Here is a 20,335-nt window from a genome sequence, read left to right as displayed (position 1 = left end):
GACACCTGTAATCCCAGCTGCTTGGTAGGCTAAGGCAGGGGAATCACTTGAACCCAGGAGGCAGAGGTAGCAGTGAGCCGAGATCACTACACTCCAGCCTGGGCAACAGAGCAAGACTGCATCTCAAAAAAAAAAAACAAAAAACAAACAAACTGTAGAATATATGCCAAAGCGCTAATAATACAAACTGAATAGTTGCAATTATGTTTGTTAAAGCTTGCTTTATGCCTTTTTATACTGTGAATATTAAGTCAGCAAGTATTTTTTACGTAATTAGAAAAACTTTTCAGGCAAAAACATTTTTATAACAGCTTGAGACACAATTCACACATCATAAATTCACTCTTTTTAAAAGTGTACACTCTGGTGATTTTTAGTATATTTGGAGTTCTGCAACCATCACCACTATTTTCAGAACACTTTCATCACCCCAGTAAGAAACTCTGTTAGCAGTCACTCCCCATTATACCTCAGCCTCAGCACCTGGCAGCCACTAATCTACTTTGTCACTATGGGTTTGCTATGCTGGTTTATATTGCCAAATAATATTCAGGTGTATGGATATACCTATTTTGTTTATCCATTCATCAACTGATGGGCATGGGTGTTATTTCTACCTTTTGGTTATTATGAATACTACAACTATGAACAAGTATATATGAATTTTTGTATATGTATTCATTTCTCTTGGGTATATACCTGAGTGGTAAAAACATTTTTTTTTTTTTTTTTTTAGATGGAATTTCGCTCTTGTTACCCAGGCTGGAGTGCAATGGCGCGATCTCGGCTCACCACAACCTCCACCTCCTGGGTTCAGGCAATTCTCCTGCCTCAGCCTCCTGAGTAGCTGCGATTACAGGCATGCACCACCAGGCCCAGCTAATTTTTTGTATTTTTAGTAGAGATGGGGTTTCACCATGACCAGGATGGTCTCGATCTCTTGACCTCGTGATCCACCCGCCTAGGCCTCCCAAAGTGCTGGGATTACAGGCGTGAGCCACCGCACCCGGCCAAAAACATTTTTTTAAAAGACACCCTTATTTTGAAATTGCTTTCTTCATTCGTCCTACTGTTTTTGTTATTACCAATTATCGAGAGCCTTTGTACTCTACATAGAACACTCATCTCCTGGATATTTATATGGCTTATACCTCTTTCTCCTTCAAATCTGTGTTCATATGTTACCTTTCCAATGACGCCGACCCTAACCATCTTGTTTTAAATTGTAACCACCCTCCTCCTCATTCTACACTTCCAATTCGGTCTTATTACTTCTTTTCCCCACAGAGCACTTTTCACATTCTAATTGCAATTTATTATTCACCTAATTCTACTAGACTATCCGAGAGAGGTTGTTTTTGTTGTTCGGCTCACTAATGTTTCTACAGAGGCCACAAGAGTGCCTGATACAAAACAGTACTCAAAAGTAAGTATTTGAGTGAATGAATAAAATTCAGCAAAACCATGGGCAATTAGGTTGTCTACCTCAAACCTGATGCTCTAATAGGGACTCCCAAATAGGGTCTTGTCAAACTTTCTGGAAAGGCATCAGCTGAAAAAATAACAAAAGGAACCACAAGTAACACCAAGTTTACAGAAACTTTTATTGTTACCAAAAAGAAGAAATTTCTTACAGTCAACTAATCTCTTCCTACTAGTGAGTATAGGGACAGCTAAATATAGTCCTGACAGTTGATGTGGTGCTTTGTCTGTCTGTTTCTGGATTTTATACCTGGGACGACAAAGACACCCAACTAACATTTATTAAACCCAGCAAGCATTATCCCTGCCTTCTGAATCTTTCGCAGTAAACAATATTGCTGAAAAGAAACCTGGGCAGTATCTCCAAGGACTCACCAAAAAAAGGATATATATTAGGCATATGGTTATTTTTCCCTTATAAAATTAAAGACTGGAACAATGGAAGAGAAAGGCAGATAGAAAAGGTTAACGGCTGATACTGAGGAATGGGGTTTGTATTCCTAGTTCGTAACTGAAGATATTGGAATAACTGACTCTGTATCAAGGGCTTATCTTGGGAAAACTGAGAAATAAGAAAATGTGTTGAGTACAGATTAGTTAATATAATTAAAGGTCTAAAAATTAAAATGAAAGGCAGAGAAAAATAAAGATTTTAAAATGACAACCATAAAAAACACAGGGCATGAACCAGAAGAAATAAAGATCCCTAATAAACCCGTAGAGGAGAATGAGAACAAACTAATCTCACAATAACAAAAGAAATATAAGAATTTTAAAAATGTTTTTATAAAATTTTTTTTTTAAAAAAATAAACACCTAAAGAATGACCTCATAGGTATCACTGATTTGGGGGTATATAACTCAAAAAGACCTTTTTGGAGATGAATTAAACAACTTTACATCAAGAAGGCTTTTTAAGGTCTATAAACCTGGAGGTGATGAAAGCACCAGACTCCAGAGTCCTTAGATTGGGATAAAAACAGAATGAGAAGATATATAACACATTAAGATAAAAATAAACTACCAACCACCTGGCTTATGAGAATACTGTATTCCTGATGCACATTAGAATGCTGACAGAAAACTAGTATAGGAGGAAAGTAGTACTTCAACTCTCTGGAAGTTCCTACCATCAGTACAAGTTCCTACGTCCAATATTAGTACACCTGATAGTTTTCTCTAATATTTAAGAAAGCAAAAAGTGATATTTTATTGCATTGGAACTGAATCATTTTTTTAAAAAGTGATGTTTTACTCTGCATCCAATAAAAGCCTAGCAAAATGGGTTATTTATGGAAGAAAACTGCTCCATTTGAAAAGCTTGCCTTCAGCTACGTTATATTTAAGTTGGGGTATATCTAAGAGGCAAGAGAGGGAAGAGACATCCCGCTAAGTACCAAGTCAGCCCTAGTGGAATAATTCAATGCTATATTAGTGTCTGTCTAGCCTCAGAATAGAAATCAGGATAATTCTTTTTCATTTTAAAACTCCATTAAAGATGGCCTTTAATGAAGTTGGGGAGGCAAGGTGACTCTAATCTGAAAATCTATGACATGTCCTGAAATTATGCAACAACTTTTATTGCATACTCATCACATGTTAGTGATTAGGCCATGCATTTACCATGCATTTATTTCATTTCATTTTGTCCCCATAACAACACTGCAGTACCGATATGATTCCCATTTTATTGACAAGAAAACTGATAGTTAGAGAAATTAAATCACTTTTCTAAGGTCACACAACTGGTAAGCGATTGGGCCAGACTTTGGACCAACCTGCTTAACTTCACACTTTAGGTTCTTAACCTAGTTGGGCGCGGTGGCTCACGCCTGTAATCCTAGCACTTTGGGAGGCTGAGGTGGGTGGATCACCTGAGGTCAGGAGTTCAAGACCAGCCTGGCCATCATGGTGAAACCCCATCTTTTAAAAAAAAAAAAAAAAAAGGTTCTTAACCTAAGCTTTAATGCCTTCCCTCAACTTTAAGAAGAAGAAGAAAAAAAAAATCCACCCTGACCATGTAATTGCAAGACATATCATTTGACAGCAAATTCCTGGAATAATTTAGAACTAGTTTCAGTGATTATCTTCATCTGGACAGATGACTGGGCATTCGTTAGAAATAACTTTGAAATGTACAATTTTAAGCAGTAAAACAAATTACCATATTCAACACAGGACAAAAGAAATAAAAAGTAGTCTGCAAAGCTGGAATATTCTATCATCTATAAATAAACTTTCAAAATATTTCCATCTTTATTAAGCTTAGAAAACATTTTTTGGCTGGGCACGGTGGCTCATGCCTGTAATCCTAGCACTTTGGGAGGCCAAGGTAGGCAGATCACAAGGTCTGGAGTTCGAGACCAGCCTGGCCAACATGCTGAAACCCTGTCTCTACTAAAAATACAAAAATTAGCCAGGTGTGGTGGTGCGCACCTGTAATCCCAGCTACTTAGGAAGCTGAGGCAGGAAAATTGCTTAAACCTGGGAGGCAGAGGTTGCAGTGAGCCGCAGTCTGGGTGACAGAGTAGGACTCTGTCTGGGGGATGGGATGACATTTTTCGAAGTGTTCAAAACAAACTGACAATTACAGAAATTTGTTACCAATATATGATCTCAGGATACTCTTTAAAGAAAGTTCAATTACTCTAACCAACATTGAGCTTTTAAGATAACCAGACTGGCCAGGCATGGTGGTTCATGCCTGTAATCCTCGAACTTTGGGAAGCCATGGTGGGAGGATCACTTGAGTTCAGGAGTTTGAGACCAGTCTGGGCAACAAGGCAAGACCCCCATCTGTATTTAAATTAATATTTTACATGGAAAAAAAAAAGAGAGAGATAGCCAGATAAATGAGATTGGAGGCTGAGATCTGTTTCTCAGCAGTGTAATATTAGCCCATCCACATTTTTAGGTAAATCTATTTTACATTCTCAGTAAAATCTTAACTACCCTTCGATAGTCGCTTCATCCAATTTATGGCAAGTGGTCTGGCAACTGCATTAACTCTTTTAGACCATAAAGATACTTCTAGACACATAGATAACTCACTAACGAGGGTAATGGCAATGCACAAAGATCAGCAAAATGTACCAACGGTGCATCATTCAAAGTGAGAGGTAGAATGACTTCAAGATAATAACTGGCAAATGAGTGAAGACAAGCCTAGAGGTCCTCCAAGTACAGTAGTCAAGTATCATTCAATCTGGGAAGACCCTGGAATACCTCCTTTGGGCACTGGTCACAGAGCTGCCATTCCACATGCTACGTGTTAACTAAGGATTAGCACAACAAGCTACATTAACATTCCACTAAAGTGATTTCAATAATCTATTACCAAGGTAAGGCTGGAGAATTCTTATAACTGCCCTTTTCTGGCTGTGTAACTTTGAACAAAAGTTTCTGAACTTCACTGAATTACAGTTCATCTATAACATAGGAATGATAATAACTGTCCCAAAGGACTATAGGGGGACTAAATGAGATAACCAGAAAAAAGTTATTTTGAGTATTTCTGTTGTATCTTATTTTCAAGAACTTACCAGCTCTTGTACCTTATAGGGCATTTTGGGGGGAAGTTCTGTTAAATTACTTGATTTTTCTCTAAATCTTTTATTAATTTCAATCCTCCTAGTATGAAATATGTATCACCTAGAATTTCCACCTTCAAAAGTACAGTATCCTATTAATTTAATCAACATGCAGTTTTACTTAACCATTCAAAAATAACTAACAATATATATTTCTTAAACTGGATGATGTACATAAGGGTGCCATTTTATTATTATTGTTACTGTCATTTTTTTTAATTTTTTTTTGAGACGGAGTTTCGCTCGTTACCCAGGCTGGAGTGCAATGGCGCGATCTCGGCTCACCGCAACCTCCACCTCCTGGGTTCAGGCAATTCTCCTGCCTCAGCCTCCGGAGTAGAGGGGATTACAGGCACGCGCCACTATGCCCAGCTAATTTTTTGTATTTTTAGTAGAGACGGGGTTTCACCATGTTGACCAGGATAGTCTCGATCTCTTGACCTTGTGATCCACCCGCCTTGGCCTCCCAAAGTGCTGGGATTACAGGCTTCAGCCACCACGCCCGGCCTACTGTCATTATTAGTTTATTGTTACAATTTATGTTTCCCATAAAACATTTTTAAAGAGAAAAAAACATTGCTAGGTGCGGTGGCTCACACCTGTAGTCCCAGCACTTTGGGAGGCCAAGGCAGGCAGATTGCCAGAGTCCAGGAGTTCAAAACCAGCATAAGCAACATGACAAAATCATGTTTCTAATAAAAATACAAAAAAAATCAGCCAGGTGTGGTGGCACATACCTATAGTCCCAGCTACTTGGGGGTGCTGAGGTGGGAGGACCCCTTCAGCCTGGGAGGTTGAGGCTGCAGTGAGCCCTCACCATGCCACTGCACTCCAAACTGGGTAACAGAGTAAGACCCTGTCTACACGCACACACACACACACACACACACACACACACACATATAAACGACCAAGGTAATCAGGATAGATGAAATTTTAAAAACCATCTTGTCAGTTATAACCCAATGCTTAAGCTTCTCTTTATTTCAACTTTATTCCTACAAAATACTATTACAAGTCAATCTTACATTTTTAATATTTTCCACTTAGTTATTTGAAATTTCAACTGTTAGAATTGTTTCCTTATATGTATCCAACCTAATATTTTTAAATTTGATGGCTACAAATCATGGCTTGAGAAACTTGCAAGAAAAAAAAAATTCACAAAATTAACTTAATCTCCAGTTAATATTTCCTCTGTACATATTTTTCAAATACGCTCTAAAAGTGGTTCAAAAAAATCACCGCTTATAGGCAAAAACTCTTAAGCAACTATTAATTTCCACTATCCATGATGAAAAATCTATAGAATTTGTAGTATCAGAAACTCAGTATCAAGCAGGTAATATCAGTAACAGTCATGTATATGCATATGCTGTAAACAACCATAAATTGTCCAACTAAAAAATGTGAACAGTTGAATGGGATCTTGAATGAGATCTTGGTAGCAGCTGTATCATTAGCATTTGCCATTCTGCCGGTTGTTTAGAGGCCATTCAAAACAACAAGAATTTCTGCTCGAACTATCACTTAAATTTCATCTCCTGCCGGGCGTGGTGGCTCACACCTGTAATCCCAGCACTTTGGGAGGCTGAGGCGGGTGGATCACGAGGTCAAGAGATCGAGACCATCCTGGTCAACATGGTGAAACCCCGTCTCTACTAAAAATACAAAAAATTAGCTGGGCACGGTGGCGCGTGCCTATAATCCCAGCTACTCAGGAGGCTGAGGCAGGAGAATTGCCTGAACCCAGGAGGCGGAGGTTGCGGTGAGCCGAGATCGCGCCATTGCACTCCAGCCTGGGTAACAAGAGCGAAACTCCGTCTCAAAAAAAAAAAAAAAAATTTCATCTCCATTCCTGCCATTGTGTTCCATATTTCAAATTCTCGTAATTTGAAATTTAATTCTTTCTGATGAGGAAAAATTCAAATTTAAATGACTTTTGTAATTAAATTGCATTGAAAGCATCTCCAATTTTTCAAGTCAGGTTCACTTGTTTTCATTCTATATCCTGACATTATACCACCAAAGAAACATCTGTTTGTTCTTTTTATAGAACTGCCCTATGGGATAAAAAGACAAATTCAGAGCAACACAGGCATTTTGGCTAGATTCACCTTTCTCAATGAATACTAATGTGTGCTGCTTTCGAACAACACAGTATTCTTGAATTCTCTAATTTATTACTGGCCGTAATAGTGGCAAACCATTTATGATCATTTATGGTTAAAATGACAATGATCTTTTAGAAGATACATAATTGTGACAGAAAACCACAGGATTTGAAAGTCCAGTGAGCAGAAGCCTACATCAAGTTGACACTAAGAACAAAAGCAGGATGAAGGGACTCAACACCACAGATACTCGACCAGATTGCCGCCAAGCTACAAGCAAAAGAATTTACACACACATCAAAATTAAGTAGATAAGCATGGCTTGTGTTAAGTAAAACCTCAAACAGAACGCTCATTTAACCAGGGATGAATACACTTAGAAAAAATACGCTAGTGAAAGAAAGAACTGGCATTAATCAAGGCTAATCACTTGTTTAAAGCATGTATTTAGCATGATCAACTGTAAGTACTTTTTACACAAATACGAAAACTTGCAGAGAACAGGTAAGATACCAATTTTTCCAATTCAGTCTGTAAAATGCAAGAATAGAACTTACTTCCATCATTAGCTCTGCTCTCAATTAAAAATGTGAATTTGTCTTGGAATGCATAAAAATAAGATGGACTGATGGAAAGATGAAAAGATCTGATAAAGCAAATACAACAAAATGTTAACATAAAAATCTGGAGTTGGGCATGTGGGTATTTAATATAAAGTTCTTTCAACCTGGCTGTAGGTGAAAATTTTTAGAATATTTTGGGAAAAAATTATGGAGTTTGCCTTTTCTATCAAACTCTCCTACAACAGAAACAATGCTACATTCCAAAAACACACTTAAAATGTAGTAGACACTCGCATCATAGGAACTAATTTACGAGCATAATACTTTCTACAGCTATATCTTACCAAAAAGGGAAGAGTATGTAAGGAGACCCATGTAAAGACTAACCCTTTGAAAAAATAATAACTAATGAGAGAATCCCTTATATTGACTTACGGATCTAGTTTTGTTTGTAACTGGATTCAAAATCTAAGTAAATCATAGTACTAGATTAGTCTGGTTTCAAATAAATGGTAAAAAATATAAATGGCTAACAAAAGGTTAATTTTTACCCAGATTACAAAGCTACAACTAAACTGTTTAAATAGAATGTGCTGTCTATGGGGGAAATTGCCAAATGAACTTTAACCCTCTTTTTAAATTTTAGCTTCATTTTAAGGAATGACTCAAGTACAGGTAAAACCATTTTCTTCTAAATGAACATCAGTATGTGTAATGTGTATGATACTGACAGGAATCTTCAACCATAAATATATCACAAAGTAAGATTTTAGCACCTGCCATCTTAGCCTTCCTTAACTTACTGAAGAACCAGATACCTCCAGAGATAAATGTTAAAAAATAAGAAAGCCAGTGGTAATATCAAATTTCATCTGATAATCACATCTTCAAATAACTGCCCAGAAATTTTAATCGTGAAATATTTGCATTGTCTGCCACATCAAAATTAACTTTTAACTACTTTCACTACCATAGGGTAGCTGAAATAATCTGAGATCTCCCCCATTCTTTTTAAAAAGTTGCTTTCTTTCCATTACAAACTGGGTATATATTCAGGAAATACAAGGGCAAGAGAAATTCAAAAGCAGCCCCTAAATCTGAAGAAACATTTAATGGGAGGAGGGGACAACTATACATACCACGGCAGTTAATTTTGTTGACCTTTTCTATTCAACAATATAAATCAAGTATTGAAAAAGAGACATCTCTTCTATTTCTACCACATGTATGCTCATCTCATCTGAGAATAATTTGCATTTCTGACAAAATAAACCTTTATCTGTTGTTAAAAATTTTTTAAATTTTCTATGAAACATGTATTACTATGACCCTTCCCTTTCCAAAGCTTAATGCCTTAAAATATTCACCTGAAAGTTTTTTACAGAAACATGTTCACTTAAGCATTTGAAATCACTGCTATTAATCATTTACATATTTTTAGTTTATACATATTACTGTAACTTTCTAAACCTTATTTCTATTTCATTTTATCTCTGAAGCGTAACCTGGCTTACGCAAGAACAAAGTATACTATTTCTGTAAGCTCTTCAGCTTATCAACAGGCACTTAATAATCACACTCTACTATGGTAAATATGCCCTATAATGAGCAAAAGAAATTTTTAGCAGCTATATTTTAACTTGTTGCTGTTTTTCCTATCACTACAGCAAATGCATAATGCAGGACTAAATTTCCTAAGCTTATAACAAACACAACGTGAAGACAGTTTTACAGAAAGCATCCTGAACACCTAAACACTGTTCTCTTTATACTATTAAAAGACAAAAGTTTAATTTGCTACAATTTCCCTTTCACTCAATGAAAAATAGCAACATACATTTCTAGTTCAATTCTTTCTGAACTATCCCTATTATTCCTACCTCTCCTGTAATGCATTACAGTTTACAGAATACTACCAAATTATCTCAAAAAAGGAAAGTTTCAGTTTCAAAATTAAGGCCATTAGCTCTAAGGTTTGGGAAAAAAAATAGCTTACCTGCTCTAAGATTTGATAGACATTCAAAATACATTCTGTAGCTTGACTAAAAGGGAGAGAAACCCCATAGCCTTAGATGACTAAGGAACACAGTACAAGTCAGAACACCATGTATAAGCATTTAAATATTACAGAATATATGAAATATTAGAGAATATCTCCTCCATTCATAACCTTATCAATCCTTCCATTAAGTTGTGGCAACTAGAGTTGACAAAAATCAAAGCATCAAAATAATTTAAGAGACAAGGCCTTGTTGTCACTCAAGCTGAAGTGCAGCAGCACAATCACAGCTTACTGGAATCCCAAACTCCTGGGCTCAAGCAATCCTCCTGCCTCAGCCTCCAGAGTAGCACATGCCACCATGCCCAGTGAATTTTTTTTTTTTTTTGAAAAGATGGGTTGCTCAGGCTGGCGTTGAACTCCTGGCCTCAAGTGATCCTCACACCTCAGCCTTCCAAAGGGCTGGGATTACAGGTATGATTATTGTGCACCCAACTAAAGTAATTATTTTACATTGCTTTAAAGGTTTTTTCTATCTGATAATCAAAATATCAAACACTAATCAGTTGCAATGAGATTACCACTGGGCATGTGCTAAATATGTGAAAAGGCAGTGTTCTTTAAGGGCAACTCCAGTGCTTAAACTGTAAAATTCCACTGACTTTAAAGCTCACTCTTCTTCACAAGTAGTCCATAAAGTGCAAGTAAAACTCACATATGTAGACTGTTGAAGAGCATCTGAAAATAATTACTAGCAAGTTATATGGTGTTATTGACTGAACCACACCTAAATGTACCTTTGCACAGGTAACTATCTCAAATTAGCAAAGATGATCATAAACATGTCGGCTTAGCTATTTGTTACAAAGAAATCTCCTAACTCAATGACTCTCAAAGGAATTCCTATGATTAAGAATCACTCCACATAACATATTGCAGACTGGCACGTGCTGAGCATGTGAACACTGCTGAAACAGAAAAAATATGTTGAAAACCACTGATTAAAATTTTGAACTAAAGTAATGGTTGGGGTATGTACGATGCCATCCCATCTGAGGCACTATGACTGGGAGCACTACTAACATTAAGTGGATGAGACTAGATACTCAACATACATTACAGTCCCACAGATAAGTACTGTCTGCACCATACGACTTTCAAATGTCCAAGTGAGCCAGGGGCAGAGGCTCACACCTGTAATCCCAGCACTCTGGGAGGCTAAGGTGGGAAGACTGCTTGAGCTCAGGAGTTCAACACCAGCCTGGGCAACACACTGGATCTCCTCTCTACTAAAAACAAAAATTAAAAAATTAGCTGGGCATGGTGTGCCTATAGTCCAAGATACTAAGGAGGCTAAGGTGGGAGGATCGCTTGAGCCCAGGAGATCGAGGCTACAGTGAGCTATGATGGTGTTACTGCACTCCAGCCTGGGCAACAGAGTGAGATCTGGTCTCAAAAAGAAAAAAAAAAAAAAAAAAGTCCAAAAGTCCAAATGGTTAGTCATGTAGGCAAAAACCTATTTATAGTGAATGAAACCCAGAATCTAATTCTGTTTTATATGTAACTCACCAAGTACATTTTGGAGGGTTTAATATACATATACACAGATTTTTTCAGGAATGTAACTATAATGTAAATTAAGAGATTATACTTTATTAACCCTGTTCTTTTCTAACAATGCTCATGATAATCCCAACTGTGGTATTTGAGTCACCAATGTGACAAACCTGTAGCCATCAACATTTCTGTCAAAACTCAAAATGATTCCATGTAAAGGTACAAGCTTCTGACATATCCTTTGTGTATTTTAGTATAATCATACTTAACTGTTTACATACTGAAATGTATATAGTCAGTTCTGCTATAATGCTTTTTGATCATGTGAATCTATTCTAACAGGACTGGTATATTACTGAACAATAGGAGCATGATGCAAATTTCACATTTGCTTATAGTGATTCTGTCCCAACACTAAGTTAACGCAGAAAACTGTATCCAACTGATCTAAGCCATGTAGGAATTCACAAAATACACACATACACAAAACTCAGCTGATCATGAACCACACACATTCACATGTTACTAACTTTCCACTCCATTTTACGACTTTTTTCCTTCTACTACTTCACAGTAATTCACTAACTGCAACTCCATCCAATGCTCACTGCCTCAAGCAAACTTTTTCAAGGCAAAATCCCGTAATTATAGTATTTAACCATTTAACATGTACAAAACAGTGCTCTTGTTCTTAAGCTACCTTTTTAACAAATGTATCTTCATGACTGCTCTTTTTCTTGGGAGTTTTTTTCTGCTTTTTCATGGGCCTCAATTGTTGGTTAAAAGCTGGACATGTTGTGTAGGCCAATAGTGACTGAGGCGAATAATTTTTATGACTGGAAATGAGCACACCTATTCTTTATGAGGCCTTTGGTGAAGGGTTTGTGTTAATCTGGTTAGGAGTTGGACTTAGTTTATGATCTGTTACTGCCATAGTTATCCTCAGTGTATTACAGCCTTCATGTATCTGCAGAACAGTTTGTCTCTCTGATGGGGGATGGTTTACTAGAGCAATACTCCTTAGATTCTTTGTTTTGTGCCTCTTTGCATAAACTTGTTCCTTTCCTAGTAGGATTTTGTGGTTACTTGTTATTAAAAGCTTTTTAGCTTTGTGGCAGGGGATGGGGGATACTGTCTGATGTTCTGATTAAGGGTTAGTCTAGGTCAAACACTGTGTTCCTGAATCTCATGAAGGTAGACTTCTTGGTTCTGTTGACCATCTCTGGCTGCAGTTTTGGGCTCAGGGCCCCTCCTTCAGGCATAAGATTCTCTCCCGGTTCTCATCTACCCGCTGAATGTTCACCAATGAGGCCAACAGAGACGCCCTTTGCCCCCCGCCCCCCAGATTAAAGCTTTTTTCCACAGAAGAGACAAAGGGGAAGAATCAGGCAGTTTCTTGACCCTCTTATAAGTTCTGTTGCTGTTCCCCTCCCTCTCCATATGCATAACAGACATTCCCCTGCCGGGTTCTTTCCAATGTTTTCTAGGAGTAGACCCAGTGAGGCTTGTGGATAAGAGTTTGTAAGCTTGTGCGTTCAGCCTTTATCATGCTTTTTGTCCAGTTGTGTCTGAAGAAGGTAAATAGAAACTGCCATCTACTCTCTCTGTAAGCACTATCTCTCAAAATTTCAGCCAGTGGTTTTGCTCTGTGGACTCAGCTCTTTAACAGATTTCAAAAAAGTCATGAATTTTTAGTGTACGGTTTTTTTTGTTGTCGTAGAAGTGAGAGCAAAGCTTCTTTTTGTCTCAGGGCCAAAGCCAGAGGTGGTTATACTATTTATAAACTAAGGATAGCAAAGAAGGTGTTACTAATTATTTTGTATAAAAAGGGAACCTTTATTGGGTCTAATAAAGTTGAGACACAACTGACTCAAGGATCTCTTTCAAAATATCAATAACTCCCCTTTAACTACTGCCAAACATGACAGTGAACATTTAGGTTAAAACCTATTTGTAGCAACTAAATTTGTGCTGCAGTTTATCTGCACAGCCTTGTTTCAATTTACTAATTTAAAGTACCTCAATCAGAAGCAGGGGACAGGTATGCGTAGCAGAAACCCCAAATTCACCTGCGTAAACAGAACTGGTTGAGGAATTAAGCCCAATTAGTTAAAACACATCTTTTCAATTTCAACCCTAATTTAGTACCTATTGAGAACCAGACTCCACGATCAACTTTTTAACAAATCTAATAAAGCTAGTATTGTTACAGTCCACCTGGGCAGGGCAACTATCTTCTATTTATTTGTAGATAAAGTTAAATTATTCCAAATAATTCATTCATTCGCTCATACTATTTTTTAGCTTAAGTATATTTTGTTTGCAACTAATGACATTACTATATTTTAGACTATTTATTACTACCACTTCAGAAAAAGAGGAATATCCAATGCCTCTTAGTGGAATACAAATACTGATATTTTCCATGAACTGGACTCTAACCTTAAGGTTCTTTACATTCTTATTTCTTCATAATCCTTTGACTCCTCTTTTCCTCCCTTAATATGTTCTACTTCCTGTTTTCAAACGAGTATAATGTAATAATTTCTACACAAGGACGTGTGTTCCCTGAATGCACTGTGATTAATAGCACAAGTTTGAGATATAGTAGCTTAAAGTGTTTCACATGACATAAAATGTTAACAAGGTTTTATGTTATATGATAAATAAGTCAATAAAGCACTTTCCAAAAACCAAAGAATTGTGTTCAGGACAATTTCTGACAAGTGGTTTCTATGAATTTCTTTTTTTAAGGCAAATTCTGTTTCATACTCCCATAAACTCAGAGTACTGGTAATATATTACAAAACCTGACCACTGTGAGTCATTTTCCCTGCAGGCAGTTCTTTCAAACCTAGAAACCTATCAAGTCCATAAACTGAGAAAGAAAATACAGTAAGAATTGCTGGGGGCAGGTCCTGAACTACTACTTTTTTCCTCAACTTAACTGTACACTATAAAGCCCTTCATAGAAGACGCAATAGCATCAGGTAGAGAACCTCCTTTTTGAAGGAAATCAGAATGGGGTAAAAGGGAAAAGCAGAGGGAAAATGAGTAATAATTACTTTGGGAAACCACTGCCACATTAGGGTGAAATCTTTACTTCTCTCCTTCTCTAAGCAACGGACACAGGAAACAATCTCAAGACAAAAGTGGTTATCGGAACACTCTACAAAAGGAGAAAATTTAAGAGAAGGCACACTTCTTAAGCATAGTTAAGTATCAGATAAGCGATTAACAGCCACTTCACTGAGCGTCTTTCACCCACTCCAAGGCCACATTCAAAGGTAAAATCACAGCAGTGGAAGAAAGGCCACGTGAATAAACTGCCTTGCAGGAAGGAAAAGCCTTGGGGGAGAAAATAATTTGGAAAAAGTACTGGAGAAGAGACGACGCGGATGCTCATTTCCTAACAAAACGAAACAAAGCAAGGAAAGTCAATCTATGCAGGACTTGTGGGGAAGGAGGGTCGCTGACCCAAGGAAACAAGAGTTGCCGGCATTCAGCAGGAGGGTGCTGAGACTAGGAGACTGGATGGGAATGCCGAGGGCGGAGCCCACAGGGGAATGAAGAGCGTGTGGGGTAAGGATATGTTATGGCCAGTGGAGGAGCGTACTAGGTAGAAAACAAAAAAACCAGGCAGAAAGAGAGATGGGGCTGGACACGGCAGCGCCCTGAGCTAATGTCACTCATTAGCTGGGGGGGTCCAACGGAAGGAACCAGACCAGCAGCCTGGGGGGAGGGTAATCTGCTTCCTTAGCAGCTCCAGGCTGCGGCGGCCAAGACCACCCCCTTTTCCCTGCTCTGAGCCCCACAAAGTCTCCACGGCGTGGGAAGGGGGTGAGGCAGAGCCTCAGAGTCCAGTGCCCGGAGTCGGCATTACCTTCGCGGGAGGCTGGAGAGGCTCCAGCCCTAGCTCCTCCAGTCGCCGGCTCAGCGTCCAGAGTGGGATGAGGCGCCCTCCGGCCTCCTCACCCTCACCACTTCCCCTTTCTCCCGCCGGGGCCCTGTAGCTCCGCCGCGGCGCTGCCTCCCCGCCCCCTCCGCCTCCTCCCTCTGCCTCTCAGAGTTTCACTCTGGAGGCCGCCATCTTCGCTCAGGCTTTGAGCGACCGCGCTCTAATACGCCTGCGTCGCCGACGCCCAGGCCGTCACGAGGCCCAGTCAGCTGATTTCAACTCTTCCGCCTTCTGCCCCGCCCTCCCCATCCAGTTAGTTCTTTCCCAGAAATTCTGCGTCCCGCCGGCCCGCCCCCTAGCAGTTACACATGCGCGGAGTAACGACACCGGCCGTGGGATGTGGATTCCACACAGCGCTGGAGGGATCAGCGCCTCAGTGGGTGCTGAAAAGGTCACGCCCCTGAGCGCGCGCGGCCATGACCACGCCCCTCCGGCCTCCGGCGTGTACCTCAGGGCCGCGCCCCCTCGGGTTGTGTCTTGCGGATAGTAGAGGCGCAACTTGGTACTTGAGCTTTAAGCCCGAGGAAATCCTGTTTTAAATTACCTCTTTTTAACTCTTGCCGTCAAGTGCCATGGAGCATCCGCGAGGCAATATGAAGCCTCAGCCTATCTCCTGGTTTGACTGGATTGGGAGCCAGCAGGTTCACTTACTATTGAGACGCCCAGAACGACAGCAGAGAAGGGTTTAAGTGACGGGTGCTCTGGGAGGTCTCGGAGACCAAATTGTCAGCGACGTCTAAGGCATTTGCAGGTGGGAATGCTGGAAAGATAGTTCTGGTAGCCCCCATTGATTGTATGCTGATTAGGTGTTTAGAAGTTTACTTAAAGCTACTTAATCTTCAACTCTCTGGGATAGGAATCATCCTCACTTTGCAGCTAAATTGAGGCCCAGCCTCAGAGTAGTAGGTATGGTATTTGCTCTCAAGTAATTTGAATCCAGACCTTTGCTCTCTAGATACCATCTCCCTGAACCTCCCTTGAGAGGAATCAGGGCAGTGAAAAGAGGGGATATTGGAACTAAACAAGGGTTCAGCTAGAAATTATATGTTATCTGTGGGCAATGGTTTAAATAAGAAAGGTCAATGTCCACTCCCAGATCTGAGCTGTAAAGACCACAGTATAAAATTAGTGATTCTGCTGCAAACTTTAAAATAGAGGCAGTGTAGGGTGACCTGAATGGGTAAGGGTTAAAGGTCTCTGGTAAGGAGTTTAATACTCATTCTTCATGGCAGTCCTGAAATTATGATTTCTTGGCATCCCCTTCAGCAGTTAGCTCATTTTATAGATAGCGATTGCAGGATGAAAAAATGTAGAAAAATGATTTTTACAGACTTTACCTCTTGACTGTATTAACCCTTTGCCCTACCTTAGGGCAGAAAAGACTATTTGTGTTTGTTCTTAGACTTTTCTGTAATGCAGCAGTAAAATAAGGTGCATGTTAGGGAAGGTACCAAGAATAGCTGGGTGTGGGAAGACAGAACCCGAAATAGAGTAGGAAGGGAGGAGAAGAAAAAAGAAACAGGAGGACTGTGTTAAGGGGCCTTATTGGCTTATCCCATGGAAACAAAAACGCGTGTTTATGTGGTTACAAAGCCTTGCAACAATCCCAGAAGTAAATGTGGGTTATATTAATTCAGTTTTATAGAAGCAGCAAACCCAGAGTCCAGGAGACTTGCTCAAGGTGATGTAACTCCCAAAGGTTGAGCTAAGATTAAGACACAGGGCCTGCCTGTAACATCAAGGCCAGTGAACTATTAAACCCTCACATTGATTCTCTGTTGAATATTTGAGACCAATAAAATCAATTCTCAGTGTTGAGAGAAGCCTTAGGCATCATGAACTGTTCCTAAACTCTTTAGTGGAAATTTCTCTGCCTCTCAAGACATCTTTTTCCATTGCATTTTTATAAACCACTTTCCTGTTTTCAGCTAACTTACGCTCTCTTCTATGAGTAGTTATTTTGTCTTTGTTTCTTGCTCTTTTCCTCTTATATGTGACATTCATTTAAAAATTTAACTGCACAGCTAATCACTCTTTCCCACTCCCTCTTCCACGCTTATCCTTCTAACTAGCCCTGCCACAGATACTCATTTTAAAAAACCATATTCAAAGTGCTTTCAACCGTTGTTCACAAGGTGCAGTTTCATGCCTTTTCACAACTACTGGTTGCTTTTAATTGGATCTGTACAATGAATCATTCTTAAAATGCCACAACAAAATACAGGAGTCAGAGTAGGACTTGTCTCTTCTTTCCCTATTATGTTAAATCAGTTTGATCCTTTCCCCACTCACCTCTTTTTTAAAAGAGTGGCTAATGCACACTTCTCTTTCTGGAGTATCTTTTTATTCAAACTTGAAGTTTGCACTAGCCTTTCTGACACTTTCATAGTGCAGATGTATCAAATTTACAATCCAAATTATGTGATGTACACTTACAATATTTCACAGCTTTAGAGAAAAAATACATTTCACAGCCTTTTAGAGACCAATAGCCTTTATCAGTCTCCCAAGTTAGCATACAAGGCTGGAGTGATCTAAGACTTTAGAGAGCCCACAAGAAAGTCAAACACTTGCTTATCTGATTTGAATTGTTGCTAAATTGGCCCTTCTAATTATATTAATGGCCAGATTCAAAATAAATCCTTAAGAACTCATATCATTCAACAATGCTTGAACTATGTTTTCAATACAGTAGCCACTTGCCCCATGTGGCTACTGAATACAGAATAAAATGAAAATTATTATGAAAAAATGTAAAAGATTGTATTAGCAATTGTTAAATTGATTACACGTGTTAAAGAAAAAGTAATGATACTTGTTAAAGCTTGGTAATAGGCTAAACATGATGGCTCACACCTGTAATCCCAAGGCTTTGGGAGGCCAAGTCAGGAGGATCCCTTGAGGCCAGGAATTTGAGACCAGCCTAGGCGATATAGTGGGACCCCTTTGCTACAAAAAAATTAAAATAAAATAAAATAATTAACTGGTTATGGGGGCATGCCCCTGTAGTGCTACTCAGGAGGCTGTAGTAGGAGGATCTCTTGAGCCCAGTAGTTCAAGGCTACAGTGAGCCATAATTGTGTCACTGCACTCCTGACTGGGCAACAGAGCAAGACCCTGAACCCCCTGCTCCCCACAAAAAAGATTTTATTCAGTTTGTTTAGGACCATGACAATAGGTACAGGAGCCACTGCAACAGGGGCTTGCAGTAAGGGAGAAAGATTGGGCTCAAGTCAGAAAACAACATGGACAAGTACCCATTTATCTTCACGGAACAGTGGGGTGGGGATCAGCGGATGGAAAATTACTAAGAATTTTACATCAGGGGTGAGGGGTGATCATGGATAAACTTACATAACAAGATTCTTGCTAAAGACAGGCCAGAGTGATTAGACATCTCCTGGGGGGAGGTGAAAGAGGAGAAATCTGATCACATATCAAGGATGATCAGATATCAAGGATGGAGAATTTTGGCTAAACTGACTTAGCTGGGTTCTTTTGCAGGCTAGACTTTTCAAGGAAGCACATAGAGGGGTCTAAGGAAAGGTTCAGAAGCCTGATTAAAATTTGGCTGAGTGAAGAATCTTTGTCACATATGGAAATGATAATATTACGACTGTATATTCGGTTAAATAAAATGTTATTAAAATTAATTTCGCCTGTTTCTTTTTAGCAATGTAGCTACTAGTAAATGTAAAATTAAATATATGGCTCCCATTATATTTCTCTTGGACAGTACTGTAATTAGAAAACCTTGTGCAGAAAAACAGTAAGTGTCAGGAAACACCTGAGTTGAGTTGCTGAGCTTGAAGCCTCCACGGAATCTTCTACTGGACTTCATTTTAATTTGTTATGTGGTTGGTTGGTTGGTTGTCTTTAGTAGTTTTTCTCAAGATTTATCTGGCCACACGTATTTAGTTTTCTGTGTTTCTCTATACTGTAATTGTATCGACTTGAAATTATTTACAACATATGACAAATTATGACCTGAGAATTTCTTGATATATATACATATGTATCTGCCTATATATGGGTTCCACAATTTTTGTTTTTTTTTTTTGTAAATGATAGCCTGGCTTCCCCGGCTCACTCAATCCTACCCCAGGAACTAGTTCTATTATTAATGTGAATGAAAATTATTTTTTAAATAGTATAATGATCTTCGTATATAAAGGATTTTGAATTTATAACATTTTACTAACAAAAACATTGCTTTCGTTTAATTACAGGAAATTATTTAGATCTGACTATATTTTCAAAGATGGATGAGGAGGGAAAAGAAAATACTTACTGTGGTCTAACAATTTTAAACGATAACTGAAATTTCAACTGGTTAAAAAAAAAAAACGCCTGTGTTCTTTTTCCTTATTAAATTTAACCCCAGCCGCTCTTTTCAATATATACAATGCTGAGCGTTTTCTAATTCAGGTGTTCTTACTAATTAATTCAAACACTTCTTGTATTATCAGATTTGAGAAAAGTTAAGACCCTTATGTGTTTTTTTTTCCATAAAGGGTTTTGAAGTGAACAAGATTTCCGATTTGCTATGAAATTATTATATTCAGACATTTTTAGTCATCAGCACTTGAAGGAAATATAATGTAGTTTTAAAAAAATCACAGGCAATTTCCTTAATCCTCTTTGAGTCTTAGTTCCCTCTTCTCTAAACTTGGGATATAGATACCTACCTTGAGAGACATTTGCAGGAATTAAGTAACTTATGTAGACCACTTCATTACTGAGCACACACTATAGTTAATATCAGGGTCTCCAGCATGTTTTTGTTTGAGTTTTTAAATGAAACAGGTTTGCTCTAGTTCTTATCATCAGAGGACTAACCATGACAAGATAAGCAGACATTCTATATTATTAGCAAAATGGGGAAAGTTCAAGTGTTCATTCTTGACAACCATATTTGAATACTCCTATCATGAAAAATCACTAAATAGTTCATTTTATTTCTTATAGAGAACACAGAGTTGACTTGCTTAATGAATGTTATGTGAATGTTAATGCAAAAAGAGACTTAGATGGATGCAATTTAAACTGTCACAATATATTTGAGAAATGAT

At 38.6% G+C, this 20,335-nt stretch overlaps 1 protein-coding gene across 2 annotated transcripts in view; it reads right to left on the bottom strand.

Moving 5' to 3' along the window:
* Nucleotides 1-15,425, bottom strand: part of DNAJC13 (DnaJ heat shock protein family (Hsp40) member C13) — a 118,460-nt gene extending 103,035 nt beyond the window's left edge. The window contains exon 1 of one of the 2 annotated variants that reach the window (XR_010343451.1): nt 15,189-15,328. The gene's annotated coding sequence lies outside the window, so the exon portion shown is untranslated. Of the gene's footprint in view, nt 1-15,188 lie in introns of both variants that reach the window. The other variant, XM_064378695.1, reaches the window with a different exon arrangement.
* Between the last annotated feature and the right edge of the window lie 4,910 nt (nt 15,426-20,335).

This window comes from Aotus nancymaae, unplaced genomic scaffold (genome assembly GCF_030222135.1).
Source record: "Aotus nancymaae isolate 86718 unplaced genomic scaffold, 86718_ANA_hifiasm-v0.15.2.pri h1tg000019l, whole genome shotgun sequence".
Taxonomy (NCBI): Eukaryota; Metazoa; Chordata; class Mammalia; order Primates; family Aotidae; genus Aotus; species Aotus nancymaae.
Note: the sequence above shows the minus strand (reverse complement) of the source record. Positions and strands in the feature narration are given on the sequence as shown.